The sequence below is a fragment of the Pterocles gutturalis genome, unplaced genomic scaffold, assembly GCF_000699245.1.
Source record: "Pterocles gutturalis isolate BGI_N339 unplaced genomic scaffold, ASM69924v1 scaffold34936, whole genome shotgun sequence".
Lineage (NCBI taxonomy): Eukaryota > Metazoa > Chordata > Aves > Pterocliformes > Pteroclidae > Pterocles > Pterocles gutturalis.
The window spans coordinates 10,659-18,761 of NW_010106598.1; the positions used below are offsets into that span (position 1 = coordinate 10,659).

At 41.6% G+C, this 8,103-nt stretch overlaps 1 long non-coding RNA gene across 1 annotated transcript; it reads left to right on the plus strand.

Moving 5' to 3' along the window:
- Positions 1-374: 374 nt before the first annotated feature.
- LOC104472253 lies at positions 375-6,451 on the plus strand. Its single transcript, XR_727655.1, has 4 exons — positions 375-469; positions 2,019-2,100; positions 2,595-2,707; positions 3,402-6,451. It is a non-coding gene; the product is annotated as an uncharacterized LOC104472253 (long non-coding RNA).
- The last annotated feature ends 1,652 nt before the right edge of the window (positions 6,452-8,103 follow it).

Below are 8,103 nucleotides of genomic sequence, written 5' to 3' on the forward strand. Positions count from 1 at the left end.
TCCATCTGCTCCTTGTGGCCGGGTCAGCAGAAAAACTGGCCATCACTCAAGAGAGCCCGGGACAGGCTATGTCCAGTCCAGGCAAGCAAGGAGTTATTTGAACTTTTCAGGGAAAAGCCACCTCTCGTATCTCCCGGTATAAGAACTTTCCCCTTTGTATATTACTACCACTTCATGAGGTAGAAAAAAGAGCAGCATAGTACATTTACACACGCTGTGTTAACATACTAAGCATAGAGATTGGTGTGGTTTACTTTCTCACATTTCAATACAAGTGTCAGAAGGAGCAGGAGGCAGAATTACCCTGGCTCCCATGTCCTGCAGCCCGATGGAGTGTGTGTACAGTATATAGTAAGTGACCTCCGATTCCTTTTAGGTTAGGATTTTAAACAAGAAGATCGATTTTAGCGATATTCAGTCCCGGTGTGGTTCCAGAGATAACATCAAACATTCTGCAGGGGGAGGAAATGTAAGTAGTATGGACACCCCGTGAACAGGCGTCTCCACTGTGGTGACCCACCTTGCACAGCCAGACCCCTCTGTCTCCTTTCCTCTGAGCACCACTGTCCTTCTTGCTACTCTTTCACATGTGAGTCTGGTCTGGTAGTCGTGTGAGCCCCGTGTATGCAGTGGTGGCCTCCTGATCTTTCTCCACAAAGCACAACACATTTCCAGGACTTGGCCAGGAAAAGGAAATGAGAAAAGAAGGGTTATCTCTAAACTCCCAAGTGTGCAGACAGTAGAAGTCCAATGTGAGCTGAAATTGTTCAGTGCCTTTCAAGGGAGCGGCCCACGGAAGTAATTTCCAGAAAGAGACTGCAGCTCACAGTGAGAGTCCAGCCTCACAGTTGAGCATCTTCCAGTGCCTCAGTCCTTCCTCAGCTAACGTTTCAGTTATGTGCCTTCATCAGAGAGGAAGAAGCAAAATAAAACATAAGGACAAAAGAAAGCTCAGAGAGAGGGTGTGATCAGCCAGCATGCTGAGTGCTAACACTAATGCCACAACATTATTCTAGTATAACAAACTGAGGTTGCTCAGGGTTTGACCAGACACCCGTTATTTCTAGCAGTCATGCTGGAATATCTTAAGGTGGCTCTGATCCCTCTGATGGAAGTGATCTCCCCTCAGATGGAAGAGAAGATGGTGTGGCCATGTGTAATACAAACAGATTCAGTGCAGCCACCAGTGCTGGCCAAAGTCATTGCTGGTGATGTGAGCAAACCAGTGGCATTGCAGTCACCCTGGAGCTCCTGTCTGGCCTGGAGGGGCTGCGCCTTCTTAAGAGCTGCTAACACAGTCACTGCGATGGTGGGCTGCATCTTGGAGTTGTTTGGGAGTGCAGCAAGGCAGGAATGTTGCTCTGTGGCTGTTCCCGAGCTGCACTCAGCACAGCCATGGCAACATGGGTGCAGAGCAGCAGGAGGAGGGGTGTGTGTACTGCTGCCTGGCTGAGCAGAGCGGTGCCACTGTTATCCAGTGAGCAGCACCCAGCCAGCTGGCTGAACACCCGCCAGCTCAGGTACAGCTGCAGGAGTCACATTTGTAGATTCATCAGAGTGCCCATAGTGGATTGAGCTGAAATGCATACCATATTTAGATGTGGAAAAATAGGAGACAGATGGTAGAGGAAGAAAAAGTCACTGAAAAATTCCTGGTTGCCAGGGTGCACATTCAAGAGCAGAAGCAAACGGGATGGGTCCTGCTGCATGCAGGGCTTCAGAGCATCCACCCCAAGAGGAGGCTCAGAAATATTTTAGAAAGAACTCACAAGCTGATCTGCTTTGTCCTCCTCTTCATTTTGCTAACAGTAAAGCTTAACCAAGCTCTGTCATTTCCCTAGGTGGGAAGGAAACTTACTGTATTAATCCAGGTGTTTCCTCCTTTGTGGCATGGTCTGTTTTCTACTAACCATCTCTCCTTTTCCAGTGGTTTGTAGGGGCTTGGGCTCTTCCTCTGTAGGGCTTGGCTTTTTATTTGTTTTCTTTTTATTCCTGTAATGTGTGTGTGCTTTTGACAGGTACAAATCGTAACCAAGAAGATCGACTTGAGTCATGTAACTTCCAAGTGTGGCTCGCTCAAGAATATCCACCACAAACCAGGTACTGTGGGAATGTTTGGGGTGTAGGACAAAGCAAAAACTTAATCCTGCTATGTGAAGGAGAAATAATGGATGATAGCATTCTCTTTTATAGTCCAAGAGAAAGAAAAGACACTTTGGTAATAAAAATAATATTCTTAACTCAACTAATTATATAAAGACATAAAGGTGTGGGACCACCTAGTTTAGAGAGGAGATTAAAAAAAAATGCAGAAGGATGCTGCTGTGGCATAATGTCAGACTGAAGTCAGCAAAATACTTAAGCATGTGCTTAAATTCCATGAAAATCAGTAGGGCTGCAGCACATACTTACAGTTTGAATATGTGTTGAAGAGTTTATATTTTACTGAACATGCAGTGTGGTATTCTGTGCTTCTCCAAAAACATTAGATCTCAACTAAAAGGGAAGTAATGTGAGTGCACCTGTGTGTATCAGGTCAGACTTTCTTCTGAGCCCTTCCAGCGTCTTAATCTGTATTTCCTTTTTCTGTGTAGGAGGTGGGCGTGTGAAAATTGAGAGCGTGAAACTGGATTTCAAAGAAAAAGCTCAGGCTAAAGTTGGTTCACTGGAAAATGCCCACCATGTACCTGGTGGTGGTAATGTCAAGGTAAGGGGACAGCTGTCAGACAAAAGGCTACCACTGTGCCCCTGGCCCAGTGAAATTATTAGAGCTGTGAATTCAGAGATGGCTCTGAATTGAGTAGGAAACATCTGTTTGTTCTCCTTCAAGCACATTCACATGCCATTTGCTCCCTTTGGAATCTGGAATGACCAATCTCAGATCCACATCTATGCTGAGAGTGAATCTTAAAGTGAAATGTCCTGTAGTTTATGTACTAGCTTTCTTCCTAAAGATAAAACTTGTTGGGGGCTGTTGTACAGCATAAGTATGATCTAGAAAGTTTGTAGTATGGGTATACCAGAGGATCAGGACTGCCTTGTGAAAGAGGAGGAAAATATCTTGAAAGTTAAGACAAACACAAACATTTGAAAATACAGATTTTGGAAACAAAACACAATGCCCATAAAATGTCTGCTAAGTTCATACAGCTAGGAACAATGGTACTGCTCCTTAAAGCGTCCATCAGAGACATAAATAGTAAGAGAATGTGACATAGTAAGCCAGTATATATTAAACAAGATTAAAAAAATCCTCAGTTTCAATTATTCTGAGGACTTAAGAAGCTTCAATACTCGTAAGAGTTCTTAAAAGTAAACAGAATGAGAACCAAATGATTGATCTATATTGAGATAATTTGCTGAATATATAATGTGTTAAACTCTTTACTTTTCTGGAGCAGATTGACAGCCAGAAGCTAAACTTCAGAGAGCATGCTAAAGCCCGTGTGGATCACGGGGCTGAGATCATCACGCAGTCACCAGGCAGGTCCAGCGTGGCTTCGCCGCGCAGACTCAGCAACGTCTCGTCCTCTGGAAGCATCAACCTGCTTGAATCGCCCCAGCTTGCTACCCTCGCTGAAGATGTCACGGCAGCCCTCGCTAAGCAGGGCTTATGAATTTGCTCATTTTGCGTTGTATGAAGTAATAATATTTAGGCATGAGCTCTTGGCAGGAATGGGCTCAGAGCAGGTGTTACATTCATTCTTTACCACGTTTAAAACAAAGTCATATCCCAAGACTTATAGTTACCGTACAGTTAAAAAAATTAAAAAAAAAAAAACAGAAAAAAAAAAAAAGTAAATAGATGCAGAAATTGGCCTGATCTCCATTTAAAATAGGAAGACACTGGCTTTGTATGGGTATACAACTGCAGTATGTTACATTGGACAATTATTGTTGCTCTGCTCTGTCTTGCATGGAGTACCGTACTATGATAAAATGCATTTTTACCTTACATGTGCCTGAAGGCCATCCACCTCTTTCTGAAGAGCCTTGTTAATATCCCAAGTTGCTCATTTCACTGTTCTCTTGATAGATGGGGAAATAAAAAAAGAAAAGTTGCCCATTGTAAGTTATTACAGGTTAAATTAACAGTCTGCTTACCAGAAGGAAGGGCATATAGAGAAATTCAAGTTTAATTAAAAAAAAAAAAAGTGTTATTTTGTATAAATGAGTAGAACAAAAGTTGAATTAAGTTATTAACATTTTTTGGACCTGGTTAATTATGTCAGTGTATAGCTGAAAAGCCAATAAATTATTTAACTAATAACTAAAAATAGTAGTTGCAAACATTTGAACCATGCTTGGGGAAGTGACGTAAAAATGCTGTTGAAAGCAAGCACTTCCACCCCAACGGACTTGTGTCTGATTAGAAAGTTGGTTAAGCGGCTAGGTTTGTGTATGCACCACCGGTTTCACCTCCTTTCCATCTGTTTGATACAGTATTATAGATATATATATTTCTCTGTGGCCATTTGTGATATGCCCTCCTCATATACTTGAATATTCTACTTCTTTATTCACAGTATCTGTGTCTCTTGCACCCTTTGGTGTTGCAATTTTAGGTATGTAAAAGTAGATGTTAGCAGGGTTTTTTTCCCTACTCATAAGAATACATTTAAAAAAGATGAAAATTTTAGCATGAAGTTGCTTTCTGTAACAACTAAAAGCCGTGACCCTGTTTTAGTGCCAGATGCAAGTCTCTTCTGTGATGCTAGAAAAAGGATTCTTTCCCTCTTCCCTTCCCTCCCTTTCTTCACAAAGGTATGATTTTTGTGGGGTCCAGACGTTTGTAAAAGGGTCTCCAAAGATGGCTGTGTTTGGATTCTGGATTTTTAAAAAATCCACAATAGGATTTTTTTCATTCTTCCTTTTTTTTAAAAAAAACAAAACAAAACAAAACAAACCTCCTGTAGTAACAGTGAATGTTACATTTATTTATTTTTTTTTCTTTTGCTAAAGTTGAAACACAGAAAAAAGTACATAAGATGTTGTTTCCACTCCTTCAGTGATGTCGTATGTATACAATCAGGCACTCAGATAACAGTGATAAACACAACAGAGATGCCTGTAAATTATAGTACATGAAAAAATAAACTGAGCTCCCTAGACTGGGTTGCCATGGCAATTCATCAATAAATAGGGCTTATTAAAATCTAAGCAAAGTGGGATTATATTGACTATAAAAAGTATAAGAAAAAGTGTGCATAAAAGATAAAGGGCAGAGAGATATAAACAACTGATCTAACGGAGTTACCTGTGAGAACTCCAACACTATCTTACGGACACAAAGAGAACACTGAAGGTGATATGGTAGTATTACTCATCAGCGGATAATAATCTGCTGATACTATATGTACAGTAGACATTATGAAATGACCCGTTTACATTCTTGCAGATTGTTTGATCTTTTCCTTTTAAAATCTCTTAACTAAACTTTGCACTGTCAGTTGAGCTATACTTGATACATGTATTAGGTTAACATTGTGTGTTGGAAGCTTATGATCTGTTCTTTTTCCTTCTTAATTTGTATGTGTGTGCGTGTGTGTTGGGGTTTGATCTGAAAAGACTCATAGAGAAGATTTTTGTGTCTGTGGAGAAGTATTCTCATCATTAATAGCACAGGATTCCCCATCATTAAATTGAGGTAGTAAATGCAGAGTTACTAGGCAGTAAATATTCAGCGGACCGAAGGGGGATTTTGGCTGTCACAGCAGTACAAAGACAAAACAAATAAAAATTTTCCTGAAGATGAAGTCCTAACAGCCCCACACATGACATTTCAGCTCTGCAAAAAGCTTTTCACACTATAAAGTACCTAATACTCTTTGTAAGTTGGTTGTTTTATACAAAGGACAGTGAGTTTAGAAACATGCTAAGTGCATCTGGAGGATTCTGATTTCTGCCTTGTATTTGTTATACTTTTGCTTAGAGTAATCCCAATTCACATGGAAACAGTATCAAGTGAGGTGCATTGAAAGCCTCTTCCCATTTTTCCAGAAAAACAACAGATAGAAAGAAAAAACAACAAAACAGCATTTATGTCACGTTGCTCTGATCATACTATCAATTAATACAAATTAGCCTTGCAGTCGGTTTTTTTTTAATGCCTTTTGCCAGTGTGGGAGAGAGTCTATGGTACTACTGAACCTCAGCTTCTCTGAAGCTGAACACCAACTAGTGAGAACAGTGTTAACCTGTGACTCGAGTGTTTTTTTATTCTGCTTTTAAAATTGACATACTCTAGAAAATGAAGCTTAGTTAATCCACCTATGAGTCCAGAGTTAGAGTGGTGTAACACACCAAGTCATTTATTTCATGCATTTAAATGAACTTTCTTGTCTTGATTCAAGCAAAGACCTTTGTAATCGTAATCATCCTTCCATAGAAAGAATCCTAGAACGCTGTGGAGTTATAGATGAAAACAAATCAAGAGTTTTGTGCTATTAAATAAAAAAAAGAACTTACATGACTCTAGATGTTCACTGAAAGAGCTCATATTAATCTTAACTTCTCAAGAAGAGTGTTGGTTTTAAAAACAACAGTTTTGTAAATATTTAATGCCCACTAAAGAAGATAGAGCCAGCTTCCTGGAAACTGCATCCATTGTGTTTCTTTTCCACAGGCATGTTGAGCCAGCAGGTATGTTGGGTGCCCGAAACCCAACTCTGTAACAAAGCAGAGATAATGCAGACAAAAGGAATGGTGAAACCTTGTTTGGATAGCTAGAGGAGAGCCTGAAATTAATAATCCGTCAAGTTGTAGAAACAGAAGAAAAGCAACTTCTGCCCCATCTGCGGTGTTCTGTTTCTGTGTAACCACAAGCAGAAAAAAATCAAAGTTGAGCAAACCTCTGTCCAGCAACAGTAAAGGAAAAACTAATACTGATGAGGGAAATTGTGTGCCCGCGAGGGCTATGTGTATTTTCACTGTACAGCAGTAAATGGTATTATCCATTCAACGCTCTGCTAAGGTACAGTAGCAACCTCATCGTGACTGCTTACAAATCTAAGTTTGCCTATATGTACACGACCCAAAGGGAGTCGAAAGGCAGCCTGTGTGGACTACCACACATGAGCAGAAGTTTTTTCCATGCTGGACCAAATACTGTTCAAAATGCAAGTACAATTGTCCCTTCAAAGGCAAATGCCTTGAAGAGTAGATCACGTATGCTATGAAAATCGACACAGGTAGATTTCTAGCCTAGATGCGTGTCGAGTTCACTCACTAGTCAGAGTGCTAAAGCAACTCCCTCTGCAACTCCAGCAATTCCCACTGCAGGAAGGTAAATTAGTTTCACACTTCAAAAAGTCAAGCGTATAAAAGCCACTTCAACTTTAGCAAAGAGAAAAAAAGCCAACAAACATGCTGTATGCTGGGATGTCAAGGAATACAGTCTGCTGTTACAAACCTGTGTTTTTTCTGATAATTCTAGAGCCTGTTACCATAAAAGAGGCATTTCTTGAATGGCTGGTGGTAGGTAGTTCATGTTTTTCAATCTGATTTGCAATTGTATTTGTTGCTGTATAGTGATTGTTTTGCAAAATAAAATCGCTTGTCATCTAATCGCTTGTGTCTTGTTTCCAGTGTTTGTGATACAGCTCCTTCTGCATTCATGCCCTGCATGGAAAAAAAGTACCACGCACCTGCTGGCATTGCACAGTCAGACTTGCCGGAAGTCAGAGTGGATTAAGTCATACTTCTCAGATAATCCCTGGTACTTCTTGCTGAAAGAATCAGTTTTTACAGTTAGCGTCCTCTTCTGCGGGGTGGTATTTCCCTGCTTTGTGTGAATGCATCGTCCTGTCCTTCACGCGGGGGTCCCAGCCTGGAGGTGAGGTTTAACACCGCCTGGCACTGAGCAGTTGAGCCCGTGCTCAGAGGAGGCCCACGAGTGGCCCAGCTTCCCCTCGCTTGTCGCCATGTCTCTGTCAGCTCGGAGGGGTGCGGAGGCGCTGCTGATGGCTGGAGCCATCCCTTGGGCACGGAACCAGGCCCAGCGCTGGCGGGGACTTGTCACAGGTTTGTACCGTGGCTCCGCCGTTTTCTCCCGCTTGCCTGAACCGTGGGGCTGCCTGCCTGCCTGCGGGCCTCCCCTGCTGG